At 35.9% G+C, this 27,748-nt stretch overlaps 1 protein-coding gene and 1 pseudogene across 1 annotated transcript in view; one reads left to right on the top strand and one right to left on the bottom strand.

The window, feature by feature from the left end:
• The window catches only part of CD2AP (CD2 associated protein), a 141,241-nt gene that overhangs the window by 104,937 nt on the left and 8,556 nt on the right, over window positions 1-27,748 (bottom strand). The window lies entirely within an intron of this gene.
• On the top strand, window positions 6,213-8,320 carry LOC132667161 (serine/threonine-protein phosphatase 2A 56 kDa regulatory subunit alpha isoform-like; annotated as a pseudogene).

The raw sequence follows: 27,748 nt of genomic DNA, 5'->3' as shown, positions 1-27,748 counted from the left end.
AGTGGGATGCTCAACTGACTGAACCACCCAGGTGCCCCAACTGTTAAGTAAATTTCAGATGGGATTTCTATTTACAGCTGAAAACATCCCAACCTGAGAAGAAAGCCAGAAAGAAATTTTTCAAACTTATGAAAATGGATCCATAACTAACAAAGCCACGAACAGAAACTTTCCAGAGAACTTCAGGAAACTATAACTGAGATACCACACTGCCCTGCAGAATCCCATAAAGGCTAAAAATTCAGAAAAGGAAAGCTCATGAGAAACGCAGAAATGAAAATAGGGAATTATCTTTACATGGAAGAGCTAACACCCACTGTCAACAACAAAAGCTCTAAGACAATAATGCTAAGTAGGCAGGCATTTTTCTCTGAAGACCAAAAACTAAAGGATTAATCTCCATCCTCCAACTCCGTCCGTGGCTGCTCCCCCACCCCCCCCTCCCACACACATACAGTTTGGGGAAACTAGTAAAGCTCCTATAGATGAATGCTCATTCTTAGAGAAAGGACTACTGATTCCCAGAATTTAGGTCTCCACAGCAAAGCTCAGCTCCCTGCCTGATAATTCTAAACTAAAGCTGTAAGTCCTACCTACATAAATAGTCCCCCCAGCTTGTTATTTATTATTTATTCATAAATATGAACAAATAATAGTTAATTGTGAAAAACCATAATAAAATGAAAAATTACTCCTGGATGAAACATATACCCACCTCCCCCCTTTCAACTCTCCAAAACAATTTAGTCCTAAAGTCATTAGGTATAGAAGAGTACAGTGGGAGAAAGGGGGAAAAGCCTGGGTGGGGGGTGTCTGGTATGAGAATCAAAGACCAAAAAATGTAAAAAAGTAAAAGGTATCCAAAACTGGGGTAGGGGTAGAGGCAGGGCCAGAATATGGTAAGGAGAGCATCCACATAAGGGGATTTTCCTAGTATAGCATATCAGCACTCTAAAGCAAGGTGAGGAGGGCATCTATACAAAGGCAACTTGACAAGGTGTATCAGAGCCCAAGCACAGTGGAGAGGGCATCCAAGCTGAGGAGTAGTTTGGTGAGGGATATCAAAGGCCAAATGGTATTGGAGATGGGGGGCGGGAGGGCAGATTTCCATGCAGAGGTGTAGAAGGGTAAAGCAACCTAAAATGAAGACTAACAGCCCAAGCAGAACAGGGTGTCCATGCAAGGGTGAGGGTGAAGAGTGACAGCAGGGATGAACACTGGCTAAATCCAGGGGACTGATTAAATAAGTAAATATATTAAGGATAATGGAAGTCAAGTTTCTCTATCTCAGAGAAGGGAATTGCAAACATAAGGGAGAAAAAGCTAGGTTCAATCCTGTAATGCTAAATGAGAAATATCACCATGTACTTATGGTTTCCAATACACAAACACACACATGAAACACATACACATAAACACACCAGCTGTCCTCTTAAAAAACCAGCAAAGTCCAATAGCAATGCGCAACCTAATGCACAGATCCTGTAAACACCACTTTCTCTTAAAAAGAACTAGGAATCCTTGGGAAGACAGGCAATTCCGCCTCTGAAGCAGGAAAAGTACAAGATAAGCCAGAAGTACAGTATTGTGCCACAAAGCAAGGAAGTTAAAGAAAGATAAGGTGATGCCAAAGGACAGAAAGAATATCAAAAAGGCTCTTATTGGCCAAACCAGGACAATCTGAGCATCAGAATAAACAATGACAGTAACAGAACATATCCAGTTGAATAAAGAAACCAGAGTCCATACATATATAAATAAATGTTAACTATTTAAGTCTATGGTTGGATTGTGATTAAGTAGATCCTGGTTTGTAGAAAATACACACTAAAATATTCAGGATAAAGGCATCAGTCAGGGAGAAATTTTTTGTACTGTACTTATTTCTACAACTTATCATTTCAAAATAAAAAAATTTAAACATGTACAAGTTTGTATCCTCAAGAGATGTAACAAAGTTCATAAAGTCAGCACCAAATGCTATGAAAAAAAATGAGGAAATAAAAAAGGTTTGGAAATTTGTGTCTTTCAGCATGTCTCATTAATTTTTAAGTGTATTTTTTTATTTTTGAGAGAGAAAGAGAGCAAGTGGGGGAGGGGCAGAGAACAAGGGAGATAGAATCCCAAGCAGGCTTCACACTGTCAGCACAGAGCCCAATGCATGCGGGGCTCAAACTCAGGAACCCTGAGATCATGACCTGAGCTGAAACCAAGAGTTGGATGCTCAATGGACTGAGCCACCCAGATGCCCCATTAATTTTTTTTTTTTTTCTTTTGGAGAAGTGAAGACAAAATCCAAGGAAGTTTTCCAGAAAAGGTGAAGCAAAAAGACATAAGGAAAATATAAAAAATAAAAGACAGATGATCAATCCAGACAATTCAACATCCAAATAACAGTTCTAGAAAAAAAGACAGAAAATAGAGAACTGACAATGAAATAATACAAGAAAATACTCCAAAGCTTAAACGAAACAAATCTGCAAAAATAAAGAGATTTGTGAAAATCCAGCACAATAACAAAAAGTAAGTACTCACATCTAAACGAAATTTCATAACAAAGATAAAAAATATCCTAGAAGGGTGTCTGAAAGGAAACAGAGTTAGTCTACAAAAGAATGAGAATCATCAGAAGACTTCTCATTAAGGACACCAGATTCTACAGGAAAAATAAAAAGGCAAGGCCACTTAAGTATTAAAGGAAAATGAATCCCACGGTCAGCCAAATCAGCAGACAAGGGTGTTACATTTTCACACAGGCAGGGAAAAGGAAATTAACTCCTACATATAACCTTACATGATGTTATCCAATAAAATTAAAAAAAAAAAAAAAAAAAAAAAAAAAGGAAACAAAAGAGAAGAAGACATGAAATCCAAGAAATAGTGGAGCCAATCCCAGAGAGTAAGAAAAGTGCTAAGATAGCAACCGTGCAACAAATCTAAGGAACAGTCAGGAACAGTCAGGAACTAAGCAGGAGACAAAAAGTTCTAGGAGGTATTTCAGAGCAAGAAGGAATGAGGAACAGACTGTGTATTAATTAACTACATTTTTAAAACCTAATAATGCACGTGGTAATCACTAAGATAATAAGTATAAAATGCCAAACAAAAAATAGTGGACTTGCAGTTTCGGCTCCAACATGTGAAAAACTTGGATGGTATCACTCCCACCCTTACAACCAGAAAAAAGCTAAGCAAACTGAAAGTCAGTGGCTTTTCTTGGTCCCACCATAGAACTGAGGACACAAGGCAAACTGCCGGCTCAAGATATGGAGAGGCAACGCCAAGAACTACTGGATCACCTCACACAAACAACTGGAACCATAAACTGATAGGAACATTATATGAGTTTCCCAGGGCTGTCATAACAATCACAAGCTAGGTGACTTAAAACAATAGAAGTTTATTCTTTCACATTTCTAGCTCTGGAGGCCAGAGTACAAAATCAAGTTATCAACAGGGTTGGATCTTTCTGAAGACTCAGAAAAAGAATTGCTTCACACTTGTGTCTTGGCTTCTGGAGGCTGCCAGAAATCTCTGGCATTCCTTAGCTTGCATAATTCCAACCTCTGCCTCCATCTGCACATGACCTTGCCCTTCTGTGTGTCTCAAATCTCCCTCCTCTAACTCTTAATAAGAACACCACTCACTGGATTTATGGTCAATCCTAAATCCAAGACCATACAACCTTAAGATCCTTAGTTATGTCTGCAAAGACTTCATTGTCAAATAATGCCACATTATTGTACCAGGGCTTAGAACCTGGACATATCATTTTGGAGGCAAAAAGTTAATCCACTACAAACACTTAAATGGTATTTTTCCCCTGCTTTATTTTTTATTTATTTATTTATTTTTTTTTTTTTTAATTTTTTTTTTTTTTCAACGTTTTTAATTTTATTTTTGGGACAGAGAGAGACAGAGCATGAACGGGGGAGGGGCAGAGAGAGAGGGAGACACAGAATCGGAAACAGGCTCCAGGCTCCGAGCCATCAGCCCAGAGCCCGACGCGGGGCTCGAACTCACAGACCGCGAGATCGTGACCTGGCTGAAGTCGGACGCTTAACCGACTGCGCCACCCAGGCGCCCCATTTATTTTTAAAATTTAAATCCAAGTTAGTTAACATATAGTATAATAATATCAGGAATAAATTTTAGTGATTCATTACATACATACAACACCCAGTGCTCATCCTAACAAGTGTCCTCCTTAATGCCCCCCCCAACACCCCACCAGCAACCATCAGTTTGTTCTGTATTTTAGAGTCTCTGTATTCTCTGTATTCTCCCTCTCTATTGTTACATTATTTTGCTTTCCTTCTCTTTTGTTCATGTTTTGTATGTTAAATTCCACATGAGTAAAGTCATCTACTTGTCTTTCTATGATTTATTTCACTTAGCATAACACATCCCAGTTCCATCCACATTGTTGTAAATGGCAAAATTTCATTTTTTTTTTGATCGCCAAGTAATATTCCATTGTATGTATGTGTGTGTGTGTGTGCATCTTTTTATCCATTCATCAGTCAACGGACTTAAATGGTATTTTTGAGGGGCGCCTGGGTGGCGCAGTCGGTTAAGCGTCCGACTTCAGCCAGGTCACGATCTCGCGGTCCGTGAGTTCGAGCCCCGCGTCAGGCTCTGAGCCCCGCGTCAGGCGCTGGGCTGATGGCTCGGAGCCTGGAGCCTGTTTCCGATTCTGTGTCTCCCTCTCTCTTTGCCCCTCCCCCGTTCATGCTCTGTCTCTCTCTGTCCCAAAAATAAATAAAAGTATAAAAAAAAAAAAAAAAAATGGTATTTTTGAGAAAACTTCTGGGAACCACAGTCTTAGGGGAGTCACCCATTTTTGTGGGGTTTACTTCCAGGAACATCACCAGATTCTTAGAGTGAAGAGCCCATAAAGATCTCCTTGTGCTTCCAGCAAGGAAGGTCAAAGAAGTCAGTGTGAAACAGAAAACAGAGCATTCACCCTAACAAAGACTTAATCTCCACAGAAAAGACTTTATCCACCTGTGGAAAGGTCATGTCTCTGATTCTGGTCCCCTCTTAACCTTTCTGTCTCACAGGAGGGATGAGGGAGGGACCTAAGAAAGACCTATCAAGATCACAGTCCCAGGCCACAAACCCACAAAAAGTATGAGACTTAATTATAAGATTATAGGATGCTTTCTCTCCTCTACACCTTACCACCACACCAGGGGGGCTCCAATACAGTAAGTTAATTACTGCTGAAAGAGTTACTGCCTGGTGCAGATTCCATCTGAGGAGTTGTTAGGAAAGCACAAAGACAGCCAGGGAGACAAAAATGGACACTAAAGAAATAAGCCTCTGGTACCTATACCTACAGCAAATATTAAACACAATACAACTCTAGGACAGATTAATTTAAAATCTCACACTAATGATCTGTTTATCTCAGTTCCTATTTCCTAACATATAATGTCAAACTTTCAACAAAAAATTATACATCATGCTTTTAAAAGGCAAGAAAAAACAAAGACAAAGCAAGCATCAGAGCCAGACTCAAATATAACACTTCTTTTGGAATCAAATAGGGAATTTAAAATAACTATGATTAGTAATGTTAAGGATGATAATGGGGGGAAGGGGGGGGGGGACAAGAAGCAAGAACAGATGGGAAAAGTAAGCAGACGGAAATTCTAAAATCAAAAGGAAATGAAAAAACTAAAAATCACTAACAGAAATAAAGGATGCCAGGTAGCATGTCACTGCTCCAGGAAATGAGGGGTCAGTGCTACAAGGGAAAAGTGGGCACCATGGCAACTGTGGTGTCTTGGAGGGGATCCACAATGGCAACCCATAAGCAGGAAGTTCCAAGCAAAGGTAGGATAGGTAGGATACACTGGCAGCAGCCACTGAGATGCTGGCCAGCGGGCTGGCAACCTAAACTGAAGGGACAAGTGGCATGCTCAGCATCCACACCCCTGAGCCCTTGCCTCAGTTTCCTGAACTTCAGGCTCCCTTCCACTGGACCTCCATGCCCAGGATCAGCAACTTTTTCAAACCTCTTCTCCCCTATCCTTGCCTCCTTCAGCCCCTGGAGCTCTGTGAGAAGCAGGGACCGGAAACTTCCAGCACTGAGATATGGCCCTGAGGGGTTGACAGGCAGCAAAAAGAAGGTCCCCAATGCCCAGGAGAGAATTGTATTGGGGGAAGGGGACCGGACAAAGGGACACAAGCTCTCTGTACCTCTCCCCACCTCTTCCCTCTGCCACTGCCCGTTCTGTGCAAGTAGCCCTCCTAAGCACCAGGGCCGTGGAAATGTCCTGGTAATCACCACTAATGGAAGCTGCTGGCACTGCCATCTAGGCCTCAGAGAAAGCAGTCAGCTTTATCCTGAAATGGTATGCACAGCACAGAGGCATAAGTGCTCCCAGGGCTCCTGACAGCTCCACAGCAAGGGCAACAGGCAGAGGGGCACTCCTTGCCCCAACTCAAAGATGCCACCTCCAATGAACGAGAGCTTTCTGTCAGAGCTGCATCGGTGTTGTATTGTTTGATTTCATGGGCTCTGTTTCAGCCTTGAAGATCAACAAAATTAAAAGAGCAACACTGAATGAACTGATGGAGTATGTTTCAACTAACTGTGAAGTAATTTGTTGAATCAGTGTATTGTGACAAAAGTAAAAATGATCACCGCTAACATCTTCTATACTCTTCCTCCAAGTGATAATCTAGATTTTGATCCAGAAAAGGATGAACTTGAGGCCTCTTGGCTTCACATACAACTGGTGTCTGCCTTAAGATTTTTGGAGTTCTAGCCTAGCATTACAAAGTGATGTACTGGCCAGAAATTTGTAAAACAGTTCCTGAGCTTTTCAACAGTGAAGATACCTAACAGAATAGGACTTCTGAAGACTGTTCTACACTGAATTTATCGGAAATTTCTTGGATTATGAGCATTCATAAGAAAACAAATTAACATTTTCCTCAGGTTTATGTATGATACACATTTCAAGGGTGTTGCTGAACTCCTTAAAAATTTAGTAGTATTATCAATGGCTTTAGGCGATTACCACTGAAAACAGAACATATTTCTAATGATGGCTCTTATTCTTAACCACACTGCAAAAGGATTAGCTTTGTCTCATACTCAGCTAGCCTACTGTGTTGTATACTTTCTGAAGAAAAGATACAACACTAACATAACCAGTGATTATAGGACTGCTGAAATTCTGGCCAAAAGCATGCAGTCGGAAAGAGGTGATGTTTTTTTTTTTTTTTTTTTTTTAATTTTTTTTTTTTTCCAACGTTTTTTATTTATTTTTGGGATAGAGAGAGACAGAGCATGAACGGGGGAGGGGCAGAGAGAGAGGGAGACACAGAATCGGAAACAGGCTCCAGGCTCCGAGCCATCAGCCCAGAGCCTGACGCGGGGCTCGAACTCACGGACCGCGAGATCGTGACCTGGCTGAAGTCGGACGCTTAACCGACTGCGCCACCCAGGCGCCCCAAGAGGTGATGTTTTTAGAAGAAACTGAAGAAATCTTAGATGTCACTGAACCAACACAGTTCAAAAGAAGTGAAGAGCCCTTTGTAAGCAGATATCCAAGTATGTACCCAGTTCCCAGTTTTAGGTTGGAGAAAGGGTACCATACTGCTGTAATAATGAATACATTCTTAGTTTGAGGAAAATATTAACAAAATGCTGACAATTGCATTTTGCAGTTTGTAAAAAATCTCCAATGAACACTGGAATTCGACAACTGTAGCATTCGTATACAACATGCTGAAAACCCTAATGGACATAAAAATGCTTTTCAACAACCTTACTAGCTCCGAAGATGAAAGACAAAAAGAGAAAAAAAAAGGAACTGGAACACAAAGAATTGTGGGGAATATTTACAGGAGCTAAAGCTAAAGAAAGCTTGAGAAAAGCAGAACAGTGTTTACAACATACAAAGTATTCTCAGTAACACAAGTGACAAATTAAAAACAGAAAAGAGAAGAAAAGAAAATTAAAAAGCCTACCATCACCATTGGACAGGCACAGTTTTATACACCATTTTGAAATATGTAAAAATTTTGAAACAAAATAAACCTCATCAGTGTAATTAAAAGGCCAGGGTTTTTTTCCCAGCAAATGTAAATGAAAAAAATTTGTGGACTAAACATAGCTCTGTGCTACGTCACAGTACATTGTAACCTTTGTCTAATCACTGATTTATTGTGTCACTTCTCAAGTTATGAGATAATTACGAGAGTGGTAAGAATTGTGATGAATTTTATTGTGTTGCACATAGATACAGTGGTGTGCTCTGTATATTTCTCCTTTTTATTTTTTCTTGATTTTTTATTTTATTTATTTATTTTTTTAATATATGAAATTTATTGTCAAATTGGTTTCCATACAACACCCAGTGCTCATCCCAAAAGGTGCCCTCCTCAATACCCATCACCCACCCTCCCCTCCCTCCCACCCCCCATCAACCCTCAGTTTGTTCTCAGTTTTTAACAGTCTCTTATGCTTTGGCTCTCTCCCACTCTAACCTCTTTTTTTTTTTTTTTTCCTTCCCCTCCCCCATGGGCTTCTGTTACGTTTCTCAGGATCCACATAAGAGTGAAACCATATGGTATCTGTCTTTCTCTGTATGGCTTATTTCACTTAGCATCACACTCTCCAGTTCCATCCACGTTGCTACAAAAGGCCATATTTCATTTTTTCTCATTGCCACGTAGTATTCCATTGTGTATATAAACCACAATTTTTTTATCCATTCATCAGTTGATGGACATTTAGGCTCTTTCCATAATTTGGCTATTGTTGAGAGTGCTGTTATAAACATTGGGGTACAAGTGCCCCTATGCATCAGTACTCCTATATCCCTTGGATAAATTCCTAGCAGTGCTATTGCTGGGTCATAGGATAGGTCTATTTTTAATTTTCTGAGGAACCTCCACACTGCTTTCCAGAGCGGCTGCACCAATTTGCATTCCCACCAACAGTGCAAGAGGGTTCCCGTTTCTCCACATCCTCTCCAGCATCTATAGTCTCCTGATTTGTTCATTTTGGCCACTCTGACTGGCGTGAGGTGATAATCTGAGTGTGGTTTTGATTTGTATTTCCCTGATAAGGAGCGACGTTGAACATCTTTTCATGTGCCTGTTGGCCATCCAGATGTCTTCTTTAGAGAAGTGTCTATTCATGTTTTCTGCCCATTTCTTCACTGGGTTATTTGTTTTTCGGGTGTGGAGTTTGGTGAGCTCTTTATAGATTTTGGATACTAGCCCTTTGTCCGATATGTCATTTGCAAATATCTTTTCCCATTCCGTTGGTTGCCTTTTAGTTTTGTTGGTTGTTTCCTTTGCTGTGCAGAAGCTTTTTATCTTCATAAGGTCCCAGTAATTCACTTTTGCTTTTAATTCCCTTGCCTTTGGGGATGTGTCGAGTAAGAGACTGCTACGGCTGAGGTCAGAGAGGTCTTTTCCTGCTTTCTCCTCTAAGGTTTTGATGGTTTCCTGTCTCACATTCAGGTCCTTTATCCATTTTGAGTTTATTTTTGTGAATGGTGTGAGAAAGTGGTCTAGTTTCAACCTTCTGCATGTTGCTGTCCAGTTCTCCCAGCACCATTTGTTAAAGAGACTGTCCTTTTTCCATTGGATGTTCTTTCCTGCTTTGTCAAAGATGAGTTGGCCATACGTTTGTGGGTCTAGTTCTGGGGTTTCTATTCTATTCCATTGGTCTATGTGTCTGTTTTTGTGCCATATTTCTCCTTTTTATAGTACGCTCTTCATACTGTTACAGATCCTAGTTAGTTATAGCCTACGAAAAAGAGTATTTCCTAAAATAAAACTCAAATATAATTCTTACCCATCTCTTCATTTCTTCTAGAAATATGATGAGGAGAATTACCCACCCTACACCTTCCTTCACTACAGATAGTACTTTTGGTCTAAAATCTAAGCAAAAACATAAATCTCCAAGTGTTTTAAAGCACAAAACATAAATAAAAGCTGGGAAAGTAAACAAAACAAAACAAAAATGATAGAGGATGCCATTGGTGGGCTCATCACCAGACTAGACACCACCAAGGATGGAACCAGCAAACTTGAAAATATGTCATTTGAAACTTCCCAAACCAAAATGTAAAGAGAAAAAAATAATATAAAAAAATAAAACAATGGGGCGCCTGGGTGGCTCAGTCAGTTGAGCATCTGACTTCGGCTCAGGTCATGATTTTGCGGTTCCTGAGTTCGAGCCCCACCTTGGGCTCTGTGCTGACAGCTCAGAGGCCGGAGCCTGCGTTGGACTCTGTGTCTCTCTCTCTGCCCCTCTCCAACTAGTACATGCATGCTCATGCACTCTCTCTCTCTCTCTCAAGAATAAACATTAAAAAATTTTTAATAAAAAAATAAAACAAAATAGAACAGAAATCCAAGAAGTGTGCAACAATTTCAAAAGATAAAATATATGCATAACTGGAGTGCTAGAAAAGAAAGATAATGGAGAATTTTCCAAAATTATTATCATACACCAAACCACATACATGGGAAGTTCAGACAATACAAAGCAGGATAAATGTGGGAAAATCTACACCTAAGCATACCATATGCAAACGCAGAAAACCAAACACAAATTCTTGAAAGAAGCCATAAGAAAAAAAAAAAAAACTTACGTATAGAAGAACAAGGATAAGAACTATAGCAGACTGAAAAGAGAGTGGAGTAGGGGCACCTGGGTTGCTCAGTCAAGTTAAGTGTCCAACTTCGACTTATGTCATGATCTCATGGTTTGTGGGTTTGAGCCCCGCATCAGGTTCCGCACTAACAGTGTGGAACCTGCTCAGGATTCTCTCTCTCCCCTCTCTCTCTGATTTCCTCCACTCTTGCTTTCTCTCTCACTCAAAAATAAATATATAAACCTAGGGAAAAAAAGAGTGGAGAACACTAAAGTATTAAAAGAAAAAACCTTCCAACTTAGAATTCTTAGAAGGAAGTTTACAGAGATAAAGGTCAACCTTAAGAAACAAGAAAAATCTGAAGTAAATACTTTAATTTTATATCTAAAGGAAGTAGAAAAAGTACAAACAAAGCTCAAAGTTAAAAGGAAAAAAGAAAATAACAAATCAGAGCAGAAATAAATGATACAGATATTTTTAAAAAAATAAAAAAGATCAATGAATCCAAGAGCTGCTTTTTGAAAGATAAGCAAAATTGATAAACCTTTGGCCAAACTCATCAAGAAAAAAAGAGAACTCAAGTAAATAAAACCAGAAATGAAAGAAGTAACAACCAAGACCACAGATTTATAAAAGACTACTACAGAAATTTATATGCCAACAAATTGGCCGACTTAGAAGATATGCATAAATATCTACACACATACATTCTTCCAATATTGAATCAGGAAAAAATGGAAAATCTGAACAGACTGATGACAATAAAATTAAATTGGTAATCAAAAAAACTCCCAATAAACAAAAGTCCAAGACCAGATGCCTTCACAGTTGAATTCTACCAAACATTTAAAGAAGAGTTAATACCTATTCTTCTCAAACTATTAAAAAAAAAATGAAGGAAAGCTTACAGCACTACCCTAATACTAGAACCAATAACACTATGAGAAAAGAAAACTATGGGTTAATTATATCTGATGAAAACAGAGGCAGATATACTCAACAAAATATTAGCAAATTTCACTTAACAATACATTAGAAGAATCATTCACCATGATCAAATGGGATTTATTCCAGAGATGCAAGGATGGTCCAGTATCCAAATATCAATCAATATGACACATCACATCAACAAAATAAAAGATAAAATCCCATATGACCATCTCAATAGATGCAGAAAAAGCATCTGACAAAATTCAACATCCATTCATGATAAAAACTCTCAACAAAATGGGTCTGGAGGGAACACACTTCAACATAAAAAAGCCATATATAATGAACCCATAGCTAATGTCATACTCAATGGTGAAAACTGAGAGCTTTTCCTTTAAGATTAGGAACAAGACAAAGGTACCTACTCTTGCCACTTTTATTCAAAACAGTACTGGAAATCCTAGCTATAGCAATCAAGCAAGAAAAAGGAATAAAAGAAAGGTATCAAATGGGTACGGAAGAAGTAAAACTGTCACTATTTCCAGTTGACATAACCCTATATATGGAAAACTCTAAAGATTCCACCAAAAAGACTTGAGAAAAACTGAATTCAGTAAAGTTGCAGGACACAAAATAAATATCCAGAAATTGGCTGCATTTCTATATACTAAAAACAAAACAGCAGAAAGAGAAATCAAGAAAACAATCCCATTTACAATTACACCAAAAAGAATAGAATACCTAGGAATAAATTTAACCAAGAAGGTGACTAACCTATAATGTGATAATTATAAGACACTGAAGAAAAGAAACTACAGATGACACAAATGGAAAAGTTATAATAATGAATTAATCTACAAAATGATGAAATATGATGAATTAATCTACAAAAATGCGGCAAGAAAGTACAGTGGAGCAAAGAGTCTCTTCTATAAATGCTGTTGGGAAAAATGGACTGCTACACACAAAAGAATAAAACTCGACCGCTTTCTTACAATGTAGAAAAATAACTCAAAGTGGTTTAAACACTTAAATATGAGAACTGAAACCAGAATATTCCTTTAAAAAAAAAAAAAAAAAAAAGGCAGTAGTCTCTTTAACACTGGCCCTGATAACATATTTATGGGTAGGTCTCCTCAGGCAAGGGAAATAAAAAATAAACTATTTGGACTACCAAAGTAAAAAGGTTCTGCACAGCAAAGGAAGCCATCAACAAAATGAAAATGCAACCTCCTGGATGAGAAGAGGTATTTGCACATGATTTATCCAACAAGAGGGTTAACAGCCAAAATATATAAACAACTCTTACAACTCAACACCAAAAAAACAAATAATCCAGTTTTGAAAATGGACAGAACACCTAAAGAGACATTTTTATAAAGTCATACAGATGGCCAACTGACACAGGAAAAAAATGCTCAAAATAACAAAATATGAAGGAAATATAAATCAAAACCACAGTGTTAAAAAAAAATGTGTTATAACCTCTCATTAGAGCAGCTAGAATCAAAAAGACAAGAAATACCAAATGTTGATGAGGATATGGAGAAAAAAATCCTCATGCACTTCTGGTGGGATTGTAAATTGGTGATACTGTAAAAAAGAACAGTTTGAGGTTCCTCAAAAAATTAAAAATAGAAACAATATACGATCTAGTAATTTCACTATTGAATATTTACTCAAAGAAAGCAAAAGCACTCAAAAAGACATACGCAGCCCGTGTTCATTACAGCATTATTTACAATAGCCAAGATATGGAAGCAACCTGTGTCCATTGATAGATGAATGGATAAAGAAGATGTGGTGTGTGTGTGTGTATATACGTATATGCATATGTGTATAAACAAAGAGATAGATAACGGCGTGTTACTCAGCCATAAAAAAAAGAATAAGATCTTTCCATTTACATTAACAGGGATAGACCTGGAATTATGCTAAAATGGAGATAAGTCAAAGAAACACAAATACCAATGATTTCACTTATTTGTGGATCTTTTAAAAAAAAAAGAAAAATCCAGAAAGACTGTAAATACAGAGAATTGCCAGCTGCCAGAGGGGAGAGAGATGGGAGATGGGCAAAACAGGCGAGGGGAATAAGAGGTACAAACCCCCAGTTATAAAATAAATATGTTACAGAGATGAAAAATATAGTAGTAATATTGTAATAACATTGTATGGTGACAGATGGCTACTACACTTACCACTGTGAGAACTGCATAATATATAGAATTGCCAAATCACTATGTCATGCACCTGAAACTAATATAACACTGCATATCAACCATTATTAAATATTTTTTCTTAATAAAAAGAGTGAAGGAAAAGGAATAAATGGAAGTAAACAAAGTGCTTTTTTCTTACTCTTAACTAATCTAAAAGATAACTGTTTAAAATAATAATTTACTGATTATTGCACATCGATAGGCTAATATAAGTGACAGCAACTTCATAAAGGACAAAGGAAGAGTTAGGAATACTCTATGGTATTTGCATTACATGTGAAGTTGTGCAGTGCTATTTGAAGGTGAACTCAGGGGGTGCCTGGGTGGCTCAGTTGGTTAAGTAACCGATCCTTGATTCTGGCTCAGGTCATGATCTCATGGTTTGTGGGATCAAGCCCATGTCAGGCTCTGTGTTATCAGCACAAAGCCTGCTTGGGATTCTTTCTCTCTTTCTCTCTCTCTCTCTCTCTCTCTCTCTCTCTCTCTCTCTCTCTCTCTCGTTCTGTCCCTGTCTCTCTCTCAAAATAAATAAACTTTAAAAAATAAATAAATAAAGGTGAACTCAGACCGGTTATAAATATATATAGCAAACTTTAAGGCAAATACCTAAAAAAATTCTAAGTATAATTCATAGGCTAGGAGAAAACATAAAATCTGAAATCATAAAATGTACAACTAAAGGAAACAGGAAATAAAAACAGAGAAAATAGAAAAATAGGGAAAAATCAATGAAACCAAAATTGATCATTTTAAAAGGTCAATAAAATTAATAAATTTCTAGGAAGAATGATTAAGAAAAAAAAAAAGAGAAGACCCAAATTACCATTATCAAGAATAAAAAGAGACACCATCACTAAAGATTTATACTCATTAAAAACAATAATAATAAGGAAAACTGTAAGCAACATACACATGTAGAAAACCTGAAAGTTTTGGGGCTCCTGGGTATCTCAGTCAGTTAAGGGTCAACTCCGACTCAGGTCATGATCTCACCATTTTTGAGTCTGAGCCCCGTGTTGGGCTCTGTGCTGACAACTCAGAGTCTGGAGCCTGCTTCAGATTCTGTGTCTCCGTCTCTCTCTGCCCCTTCCCCGCTCATGCTCTATCTCCATCTCTCAAAAACTGAATAAATATTAAATTTTTTTTTTTATTTTAAAAACATTAAGCCTCAAAGTTTTGGTGCTTTGGTAGTTTCAGATAATCTGAATAACTACTTTTAAAATTTTTTAAGTTTGTAGTTGGAAACACTCTAGAAAAAGAAATCTCCAGACCCAGATGGTTTTCCTGGCAAATTCTACCAAATATTTAATGATGAACTCTCCCAACTGTACACAATGAGATAAGTAAAAAATATTTATCACAATGGCTAAAATAAAAAATTCTAAAAAGGATGTGAAGCCAATGGAAATCTAGAATATTGCTGGTAGCAATACCAAAAAAAAAAAAAAAAGTACAGACACCGGTAAAGAGTTTGGCAGTTTCTTATAAAGTTAAACATACACATTTCCATATGACTCACCAATCCCACTCCTAGTTACATATACTCTGGAGAAGTAAAATACATGTTCACATAAAAACCTCTACACAAATGTTTATAGCAGCTCTATCCATAAGTGCTACAAACCAGGAAAAGAAAAACAAACACCCTTCAATGGACAAATGGATAGAAAATCGTGGTATAGTCATGTAATGAAATACTACTCAGCAACAAAAATGAACTATTGATACAGTAACTTGAACAAATCTTAAGAGCATTACATTAAATCAGGCCAATTTCAAAAGGTTACATATTGTACAAACCAATTATACGAAATTTTCAAAAAGATAAATCTATGAAGAACAGCTGGTTGCCACAGGAGGGAGAAGAGATGGTCACTACAAAATTAATAGAATTGCACACATCCAAAAAAGTCCATTTTCCTGTATGTCAATTCGAATAAATAACAGGACAACTATGTACAAATATAATCTGTCTTTTGTAATGCTATAAAGAGCAAGAGTCTAGTAATTCTGACATCAGTGAGGATAATGGTAACGTAGTCCTAGAAAGATGTTCGTGATAAATGAAAGGTATATTATTAAGTGGCATGTATCATACAATCTTATTTTTTCCAAAAAGGAAAAAAAGGGGGGGGGGGGAGGATTAAAAAATTTGAATATAGAAATCCATAAACAAAAATGTTAATAGTTATTTCTGAGTGGTGAAACAACTTGGATTTTTATTTTCTTTCACTTTCTAAATTGCCCAAATACCTGACTTTTAAAAAAACTAATTAATACTACAGCCAGAATAATAAGGCTACTGTATTAAAAAGAAACAGAACAAAATGACACATATTCACAATACTACCATCAAGATAAAAAAGTTTCAAATATACAATTTCCCTTTTGTATAAAACACACACACATTGGTTTATATACCTCAAAAAAAAGTTTGCAAAGATACATATCACAATGACGGGTAATAACTTTGGGTAAGTTTTCCCTCTCATTTGCATTATTTGCAATTTTCTTATTTTTCTATTAAAAATCCAAATTATGTAGCTTGAAGAGCAAAATTTTAATCATAAAAATACACACAAAAACCTTAGGCAATCATGTCAAACAACAGGTGACTAGTTAAATCAAATACAGTAAAACCATACAAGGGAATAAGACTCAATTAGAGACGATACAGTTTAGGAAAATATGAACAATGAAATTTCAAATGAATAAGGCAAGAGACCAAGCTACATGTAAACTATAAACCAAATCTGTGAAATATATTTATTTTTTAAGACCTGAAATACATCAAAATAATCACTCTGGAGTTTACAGATCTTTTTTCTTCTTCTTTATTCTCTCTGTATTTTCTAAACCTCCTAAAATCAACAGTTTCTACAATCAGAAAATATGTTACTAATGTTGGTATCTCAATATACTGGATTTACAGAATGTTGGTGTGGCAGATCCCCCATTATGCAACAGTGTTCCTTATTATAATGAGAACTTTTCTGGTTAGGGCTTCATTCCAAGGTGATACAGGAGGGTATCTGAGGTTATGACCCCCCGTACACATCAAAACCTTTCACCTAGTAAGTAGTAGAGCCAGTTAGAACCAACCGGGACATGTTTCAATCCTGAAGGGATCATTAAAACACAGTAAATTCCATCCACCCTACTCCAATAGAATTCCAGAATTTAGTTATTACCAAGACTAAACTCGATACAAAAAGGTTAATATCAATCTTCCAACATCACTTCACTATCTTAAAAACCACAAATTCTATAGTACAAGTCATATGAAACAAGAAATGTTCCTGACTTCCAAATGCTCTGTTTTTCAAGTTCTTGGCTATTTATTTACTCAGTTAATAGTTCTACCTGCTCTTAGCCATCTACTTAATTATAATGCCTATATTTGGACATGAAAATTGTTAAGCTTCCTTAGTAATATTCTTGTATATAATAACACACATATAAACATACACAATGTTTTTCAAAATACTATAGTAGTAAGTCATGAAGTATATGGGCAAAAAAATATGTTCCAGTGAATGTCAGCAATACAATGAATGCCTCTTTAAATTATGTTGTATACTCTAAATTATTTGTGCCATCTTGCAGAATTACAGAGTTGACTTTCAAATATTTTATCCACTTTAACAAAGTCTCTACTCAAAAGTCAAACTTCCATTTCAACAGTTCACATCTTTTCCAATAAATTCACTTATTGCTTAAAAATTAGTTTGTTGTGAAAGTTCTTTTTATACATGTTAAAGTAGCATTCTATTTTTAATTTTTTCAAATAATCAAACTACAACCAAAAACACTAACTTCTCATTTATCAGAGCTAAATAAACCATATCCTCCTAATGTCAGTAAAATTCAAAATAAATTCATCTTAGATCTTTGGGGATATTTTTGCCAATATATAAAGAGCCATCCTAACCCCAAAGACTTAAGTTATGATTATTTAACTAACCAATGAAAAACAGTAGCACTTGTATGGTTGATTAGCTCACCCAGCTATCCACTTCTAAAACATCTCAAAAGATTAAATACCTCAACGAAGCCTATCAGGATGAGCAATGAAAAATAAATTGGAGCCACAAGAGATTACAGAATACACAAAGAGATTTGTCAATTCAACACTCTAGAAAGAGATGCTGCAGAGTTGGGGCCAGACACAGAGGCCCAGAGGCATGTGAGAACCTACAACACTAGGCTGGTTCTTCGTTAGGCTATAAAGTTCCAAGCCTAAAAAAATAAATAAATAAACAGAGTTGCAAGCCTAAAAATCTCACTTACATGGATAAATTTTTATTAAACACACACACACACATACACACACACACAAATTACTCAGGGGATTAAAAAAAAAAATCAACAGCTTCATAATCCAGGAATAATATCTGAAAGTAGCCTAAAAAATGTCCTCAAAAACAGTTCTCCGAAACAGATGATTTACAAAACTTCACTATCTTAAAATAATTTATTCACTAAAACAATGTATTCATTATTTATTCATAACTTATTATTTAAACACAATTTAAATGATATTAAGACCAAAATTTGCACCCACAAATGTACCATCTCAAACACATAAGTTTATGTATAAAATGCCAATACAGGGAATTCAAATACATAATTAGCCACCACAATAGGCAGGGGATAGAGGTTTAATCTTGGAAAATCTGGGGCACCTGGCTGGTTTAGTCAGTAGAGCGTACAACTCTTGATCTCAGGGTCATAAATTCAAGCCCCACAATGGGCATAACACTTACTCTAAAAACAATAATAGGGGCTCCTGGGTGGCTCAGTCGGTTAAGCATCTGATTTCAGCTCAGGTCACGATCTCACGGCTCATGAGTTCAAGCCCCACGTCAGGCTCTGTGCTGACAACTCAGATTCTATGTCTCCCTCTCTCTCTGCCCCTCCCCTGCTCATGCATGCCCACACACTCTCTCTCTCTCTCTCAAAAATAAATAAACATTTAAAAAGTTTTTAAATAATAATTAATAAATAAATGTCTTGGAAAATCTCACTTATCATATAAATAGATAAAATACCACATGATCCACAGGTTCTAAATAGCATTCAACAAACTTCAGTCTTACTGTAATTTGTGTGAACTCAATCCCTCTTGTCGCAGTAAAAAGCTTCTAACATGAGGTCTTAAGCTCAAGCTTTGCCCCAGAAAACTTAAGCTTTGGGGCTAAATTACCAATTCAGTTTCTCTCAGGATAACTAGATTTATAACATGCAAGTTCAGAACTAATCTATATTAGGGCAATGATTCTCAACCAAGATGAATTTGCCCAACAGCTGGCAAAGTCTGGAGACATTTTTGGTTATGGCTCAGGCAATGCTACTGGCATCTCATGGTTAGGGGCGAGGGATACCACTAAGTACCCATCAATGCACAGGACAGCCCTTCACAACAAATTGATTTCTGGCCCAAAACTACTAAGGTTGAAAAGCTCCATATAAGGGGAAATATGCAACATACATATTTTCATTTCATACCATATCTGGTGGGTTCCAGTTGAGTTATTAAAAAAACAAAAACAAAAACAAAAAACACCTCTTCTAAGGGCACCTGGCTAGCTCAGTCAGAAACATGTAACTCTTATTTTTTTAAAGTTTATTTATTTATTTTGAAATGGGCGGGGGGGGAAGGGGGGAGAGAAAATCCCAAGCGGGATCTGTGCTGTCATAGCAAACCCTGATGCAGGGATCAAACTCATGAACCATGAGATCATGACCTGAGCCAAAACCAAGAGTCAGACGCTTAACCAACTGAGCAATACAGGTGCCCCAAGAGGTATAACTCATTTTTTTTTTTCCCAAGAGGTGTAACTCTTGATCTCAGGGTTATAGGTTTAAGACCCACGTCAGGTGTAAATATTACTAAAAACTTATACTAAAAAAAAAAAAAAAAAAAAAAAGAAGAAGAAAAAACCAGGGTGCCTGGGTGCCAACTCTTTATTTCCTCTCAGGTCATGACCTCATGGTTCCTGAGCTCCAGCTCTGCATCAGGCTCTGCACTGAGCATGGAGCCTGCTAGAGATTCTCTCTCCCTCTCTCTCTACCCCTCCCCTGTGCATGTGAGTGCACTCTTTCTCTCAAAATAAATAAACTTTAAAAAAAAACAGAATTCTTTCACACATACACACAGAAGAAGGAAGGAGGAAGAGGTACGCAAAGGAGGGAGGGAAGGAAATGGAAGTATCAAAGCTGGTGAGGAGACATTTCTAAACTTAGAGCAAACAAAACAATCAAAATTTAAAGCAAGCAAATTGGAAACTAGGAATAAATATCTGCAGCAAACCAGACAAAGAATTAAAGGCATTTGAAAGAACCAAAAAGAAAAATAATACAATCAAGATTGAAAAACAAGCAAAACTGTAGTATTTAAAATGTACAGCCACAAAGAATTTAAGAAAATATGTGTGTGTATATATATATATATATATATATATATATATATATATGTTTTTTTTTTTTTTTTTTTTTTTTTTTTTTTTTTTCCCCCTTAACAACTTGGCTGCAGGTAGGGGCAGTGTTTACTGGTAGTATTTTTTAAGGAGTCTACAATTTTATCTTCTAATAGTGATTTAAAAAAAAAAAACAATAAAAATAGTGATTTTTTAAAAACAAAAGAATGCCTGAAAATCAAAGTTAAAAATCTTAAAATCCAGAATTTTTAAAAAATTATACACAAAATATTGATGGTAATATTATGTTTGCAACTATTCTGCCCTAATAAATATTTATTCTTCTAATAATGAAAAGTCACTTCATAAAAAAATAATATAAACAATTTATACAAATTCTAAACAGGTTTGAACTGTATGGGCATTCACTAGGGAATATTTACTTTGGTTCTGATCAATACAGTATAGATAAATATTACAATATCTAATTAGGTCTGTCAAATTAAATATACTCTATGTCACATCACTGGTTATATTATACATTTGAGCTTTAACCTTTGTTTACTATAGCAAAGGACAAAATACAAGAAGTTGTACAAATATTAACAAAAAAAAAAATTCCACTGTAAATTCAGAAACAATTATAAGCTTTACTCCAAAGAAGCAGTAATATGATAGAAATACTTTATACCTCTTATTTAAATAATTAAGATAAAAAATAAAAAATATTTTTTGGGGGCACCAGGGTGGCTCAGTCAGTTAAGCATCCGACTTCAGCTCAGGTTATGATCTCACAGTTCATGAGTTCAAACCCCACATCAGGGTCTGTGCTGACAGTGCAGAGCCTGGAGCCTGTTTAGGATTCTGTGTCTCCCTCCCTCTGTCCCTCCCCCCCCCTCCCCCCCTCTCAAAAATAAACATTTTGAAAATTTTTTTAAATAAAAATAAAAAATATTTTTACTTTTTATTTTCAGTAATAAATATTTCTTGCCAAAACCAAAAATCTTTACCAGGAACTTATTTCCAGGGCTATTTTTACATAAATGGAGAAATGCAACTTTGATGAGCGTTGCTTAATGTTACTTGACATTTCATTATTCAGGTTCCCTAAAGTTACCCAGTCAAAATAGTAATGAAAAGCACGGTAAGCCCTAAAGTCCTTTTAGCCATATAATATCAGAATTTCTGTGCTCTCCTCAAATTAAGAGAGAACTGATAAACATGCTTTACTTTCAACAGAAATAAGTAAATCACTGGTAGTGATTTGTGCCTAATCTAAAGATATCATACACAAAATGCAACCCTCCTTTTTGTATTTCAAATAGAGTGCAAAAGTCTGCATAGTACCAAGTGCTCTTATTCAGAGTATTCAGAGAATAGAGTATGTAGTATAAGAAAATTTTTACACAGTATTACATTCCTTTTAATATTACTAAGTCAGATCCATAGGTGACAAATACCTACAAAAATAATCTAAGTTTAAAAAATAAAAGGATTTTAATCACATAAAGACTTAGTTCAAAGCAAAAATATTACCATGCACATGTAATTAATGCCTCCTAAGAACAAATATACAAAATACATCTGAAAAGCAAACAAGGTGGAAAATTCTATTAAATATTCCTCATCTAGGGGCATCTGGGTGGCTCAGTTGGTTAAGTACCCAACTCTTGATTTCCCCTTAGGTCATGATCTCAAGCTCCTGAGATCAAGACTAATGAAAGGCTCAACACTAAGTGCAGCCTGCTTAAGATTCTCTCTCTCTTTCCTCCTCTGCCCCTCTCCTTCACTTGCACATACATGTGCTCTCTCTCTAAAATAAAAATACATAAGTAAATAAAAATAATTGTTTATATAGTCCTCATTCAGATTTTTATTTCCACTATTAATTTTGAAAAAACAGTAGAAATTAGTTTTAAGCACATTTCAAGCCACATTAAAAACATACCATGTATTTGTCATAAAGTTTTAAAGAATTCATCAAAAAATCTTATGATAATCTACTGGATACATAAGTAAAAGACCAAAGTGTAACACACAGCTGAAATTTAAAATCTTTTAAGAGAAAATAGTTACCCAAATACATGTACCAAATACCAAATACATGTGGATAATACCAATCCACAATTTTAGGGTAATAAATATTTAAATTTGTTTTCTTATACCACATTGGAATAGTCATTTCAATCTGTATCACTTGCTCTGTGTAGCTCAATTTTCTCCCTCAATGTTTTAAGAAATAATTAAGAGGACATGCTTTAAAATCAGAACAATGCAAGTTCACTCCAGCCTTCTCCACATCCTGTCTCTGACCTTGGGTGAGTAACAATCTCTTTAACTTCCATTTCTGATTTTGGAAAATGGAAACAATGATGTTTAATCCCAGAATGCTCCAATGGAAATTAAATACTGAATAAAATGCCTAGCATTTAAAGCATTCCTTAAATGCTAATAATTAGCCAATATATCAGTTTAAAAGAAATTTTAGCTTACCAAAAAATGGAAAATTGCTATAAAAGACAATTTCACTCTCAAGACTTTAAAAATGTAATGAAGTGGGCGCCTGGGTGGCTCAGTCGGTTAAGCGGCCAACTTTGGCTCAGGTCATGATCTCACAGTCCGTGAGTTGGAGTCCCACGTCGGGCTCTGTTGCTGACAGCTTGGAGCCTGGAGCCTGTTTCAGATTCTGTGTCTCCCTCTCTCTGACCCTCCCCCGTTCATGCTCTCTCTCTGTCTCAAAAATAAATAAATGTTAAAAAAAAAAAATTAAAAATAAATAAATAAATAAATAAATAAAATGTAATGAAGTTATGTAAACAACTGCAAGAACCTATAAGAATAATCAGAATCATGAAAAAATCTAAAGTTATCGTTTGAATTTCTCCATGTTTCCAAGCATACACAAAAGTAAATACGTGCATTAAAAAATAACTTAAATTCATATACTCAAAGAGGTGTTACCTTCAAGTTACCAAAAAACATTATCTGGCCAAGGTTGAGAGCAGGGACTTTGTTTCACTTATCTTTGTATTCCCAAGCCCTATCACAGTGCCTGATATGTCAAATGTACATAGCTATTTGTAGCACTGAAATGGAAGATACTAAATTGCCTAGAATTTTAAATTCTTCTTTCAACACAAATATAATGATACTCCATACTCATTCAGCAAATATTTGAGGGGCTGCTACTGGAAGGTTCCCACTTGTTCCAGGTACCTGAATACACCTAATAAAGAACGAAAATTAAAAAAAAAAAAAAAAAAAAAAAAGTAGCAGCTCTGCACTCCTGGAATTTATAAATTTCTAAAACTTTGTACACCCTGTATTTACATTCTAAAAAGGTAAGGTAAATAAGCAATAAACATGTAAGTAAGGAAATTACAAAGTCAGTCATAATGTGTTAAGAATGGAGGATAAAAAAAAAAAAAAAAGTAGGGCAGGATATGGAAGATCTAAATGCCTGTTATCTATAACCTTAAAGATGCCTCTCAGAGGAAGAGTTAGGAATTAGTTCCACATTTTTTAGTGGTTAAGAGTAGCACAAGCACTGGAATACAGACACTTGCCTGGATTCAGTAGTAATTACCTACTACTTCTATGCTTCTTTCCTAATCTACAGAATGAGAAAAATAACAGAACCCAAAAACGTATAGATTTGTTGTGAGAATTAAATTAAATAATGCTTGTAAAGTGCTTAAAACCATGCCTTAAACAGAAGTACTTAATAAATATTCACTAAATGTTAACAGCCATTACAATATACTGCAACCTCCCATTAATTGTTAAACAACCCAGGGCAAGGATCTTCTCCACCTTTTTATTTTGAATGCTGCTGTCAGTGCTGGTATACAAGACCTCAAAAAATATCTAATTTAAACCAAAGTATTTACTGACAAGACAGAATTATAATTATTATTGTTCTGGGCAAAAGCAATTAGTGTGGGATAGCACTGATTACAAAGAACCAGAAATGTTAAAATGTGGAAAAGAAATCATAGAATAGCCATTTAAGAGTCTCCTTGAGAACTTTTTTCAGAATGCACTGAAAATCCAATAAAAAATATAGATCCTGTACCGAAAACAATTCCATTACAAAGGTTCATGCAAAATTTTACACATTTAAAACTGACAGGCTCCTGACATGTATTCCCATATCAACTGGGAACATATTATATCACCAATTATTATTTCTGTTATTCTTTCGTGGTCTTGACCAACAGTATTCATGTATTTGTGAAATACCACTCTTAAATCGTATCTCCTAAGTTAAGCATTATAAAATGAAAGAACTGCTAATTACTAGGCCAAACTATACTTTCAAATAACAATCCAAATGTGGTTGCAAAGCTTCAATTTCTCTATTATACCAGTAGGCCAAGTGCCAAAAACCGTATTTCATTTAGAAAGCAGAATGAGGGGCGCCTGGGTGGCTCAGTCGGTTGGGTGTCCGACTTCGGCTCAGGTCATGATCTCATGGCTCCTGAGTTAGAGCCTGCGTCGGGCTCTGTGCTGACAGCTCAGAGCCTGGAGCCTGTTTTGGATTCCATATCTCCCACTCTTCTCTGCTCCTCCCCATTAATGCTCTGTCTCTCTCAAAAATAAACGTCAAAAAAATTAAAAACAAAACAAAAGAAAGCAGAATGAAACAAACTGCAGGCCTATTATACACAATCTACTAAACTAAGTCTTTTTTCCATGAGAAAATATATTTGTTATCTAATTACAACAGATTATCACTCGTATCTAATATAAAATTAATCAGGTAAGACCAAAAGTGGTTTATCATTAAGTAACTCTAAAAGAGTACAATTCTTTATGTGCTAATTTGTAATTGTATAATAATTTTAAAATATTTTTATACTTTCATTAGATTCACAACAAACCTAAAGGCTTACATCCTAAAACTGTACTGTTCAGCTGGTAACACCTGACACATGAGACTACTGGGCACTTGAATTGTGGCTAATCCAAATTAACGTGTTATATTAATGTAAAATACACAACAGATCTCAAAGACAGGAAAAAAAATGTAAACTATGTCATTAATAACTTTTTATACTGAATATATACTGAAATAACTATTTTCCTTAAGTCAACATAGCCAAAATATTAAAATTAATTTCATCTGTTCCTCTTTATTTTTTAACACATTAGGAAACTTTTAATTATATATGTAATTTATCAGGTTAGTATGCCTCAAAGAACGTATGTACACTTGCTTCACAACACTCATTTAAGATGGTATAATTTTATAGTTCAATAAACACTGTCCAAGTTATTTTATTTATGTTTAGAGAGAGAGCATGCAAGCAGAGAAGAGGGACAGGGGAGAGACAGAGAATCTTAAGCAGGCTCCATACTCAGCATGGAGCCCAAGGTGGGGCTTGATCCCACAACCCTGGGATCCTGAGCCAAAATCAAGAGTTGAACGCTCCACCAACTGAGCCACCCAGGTGCCCTGTTCAAGTTATTTTAAACAAATTTTGAGCAAATTAAGCCTTTATGCCTACATTTGTTTAACATGTGAAGACTCATATAGAAATGTCTCTGATTTACAAAACAGATAATCTTCCCTTTATTTACTAGGAGAATGTAACATCACTGCAACACAGATGGAGCAGGCAATCAGCAGCCCACCTGACAAGATGCTTAATATCTGACATTATTGATTTCTCTATTAAAATGAGTCATATAGAAAGGATTAAAGAGGGTTTTTTGTTTGTTTTTTGGGTTTTTTTAAGATTTTAAGTAATCTCTATACCCAACAGTGGGGCTTATACTCACTGGAGATCAATAATTGCACACCACCAACTGAGCCAGCCAGGCACCCCTAAAGGGTTTATTTCTAAAAGATAAGTTAGACCTCATACCAACTTGAAACAGTAGCTCCACTAGTCAGATTTTGTTAGTCTGGTTGAGGTGGACATACTTCAATATACCATACTTAAATTTGTATTATTCTTTAGACTGGCTGGATCCCTCTCCCGTATTATTCCAAATTAAAGTATTGCTGAATCATAGATTTAGTGGATACACAGCAGACTCATAATTTTCTGCCAGTTATTAAAGGTGATAAATTTTTTTAGTAAAATAAAAGTGATGAGGCAAGTATGGTCATTCATTATATATGAAATGAAGAAAATAACAAAGGAGTTTTTATTCAGGCTTTAAACTATGACGTTCTAGCTATAAATTCAATTGGGTTTTATAAAATATAAAGAATATAAGTAATTCAGGAAATGTTTATGGGAAAGGGGTTACCTTGGGGTCTAAAATATCACCTTTACACTTCCATTTGACATTCATTCTGAAAATTCTAAACTTTTATTTTCATCATTTAAGGCAAATTTTTTTAACTGCTTCATATAATGTGTTTGCTAAGAATGGTCTAACTAACAGTTAAGTAAAAATGGAGTCTCCATCTTATTTACACACACACACACACACACACACACACACACACACACACTCCAAAACAGTAAGGCAAAATGAAAGAGGGAAACCTGCTGCAGCAGAGAAGGAATTTTGAAATCTAATACAAAACTTTGATATTAGAAGAACACACTGCTAAATAACTTGAAGTTTGTTGTTTCTACTCTAAAAAGAAAAAAAAAAAAAAAAAGCCATGTAGGAGAGAATACATTTGAAAGATCAATGTTTCCTGAAAACATTATACTCTAGCCAAGACTATAGGTCTCAATTTTACAAATATACTAACTTCTACACTTATAATCCAAGCAAACAATTTGGCACTTGATTATTACAATAATCATGATAAATGCTCTAGAAATTTCACTCATAGTAAATTTCGGGCCTCAGTACTAGGGCACTGATAGATACTAACAATGTTAAGGCAGTTTTAATTTTTCAGGTAAAAGAATCTTAAAGATATCAGTTAAAATGAAGACATGCTTCACTCTGAAGACTCAGCACCAGGAATAGAAAAAAAATTAGCTTGGCTACTGCCAAGTCCTTACTATGTCACTGGTCAAACTAATGAGAGATGAACAAATCCCACTTGCCTTCCAACTGATCTTCCTCATGCTTCTCTATTTACATTTTAACATTTCTGACATTGGAATACATCTTAATGAACTACACTCCTTCTCTTGTTTAGATTTGTAATGACTCATATGTTAAATTTTATTCCTATTATGTTAAGTCTTATTCCTATCATAACACTATAAGCCATCTCAAAACATTCATGACACTCATCAACCAGGAGGGAGGAAGAGGCAGGAGCATTTATGTTAGAATCTCCAGAGGCTATGAATTTTTTTTTTTTTTTTTTTTAAGTCTAGGGGATTCTAATAATATGCCCAATCCGTAACACTGCTATAAACTACCTGAGGCACCAAAATATATATCTGTCCTACTCTCCCTAGTGCATCGCATGACATTAATTACAATCCTCACATTAAGGCAAATACTTCTTGATTAAGCTTTCACATACAGCTCCTTTCCTTGACCATAAGACCTTGCAACAGAGCATGTCTCTTAATGTTGGTGGTAACTACTTGTTACTGTTACCATACTAAAG

The sequence above is a fragment of the Panthera onca genome, chromosome B2, assembly GCF_046562875.1.
Source record: "Panthera onca isolate mPanOnc1 chromosome B2, mPanOnc1 haplotype 2, whole genome shotgun sequence".
In the NCBI taxonomy this organism is placed as follows: Eukaryota; Metazoa; Chordata; class Mammalia; order Carnivora; family Felidae; genus Panthera; species Panthera onca.
Note: the sequence above shows the minus strand (reverse complement) of the source record. Positions and strands in the feature narration are given on the sequence as shown.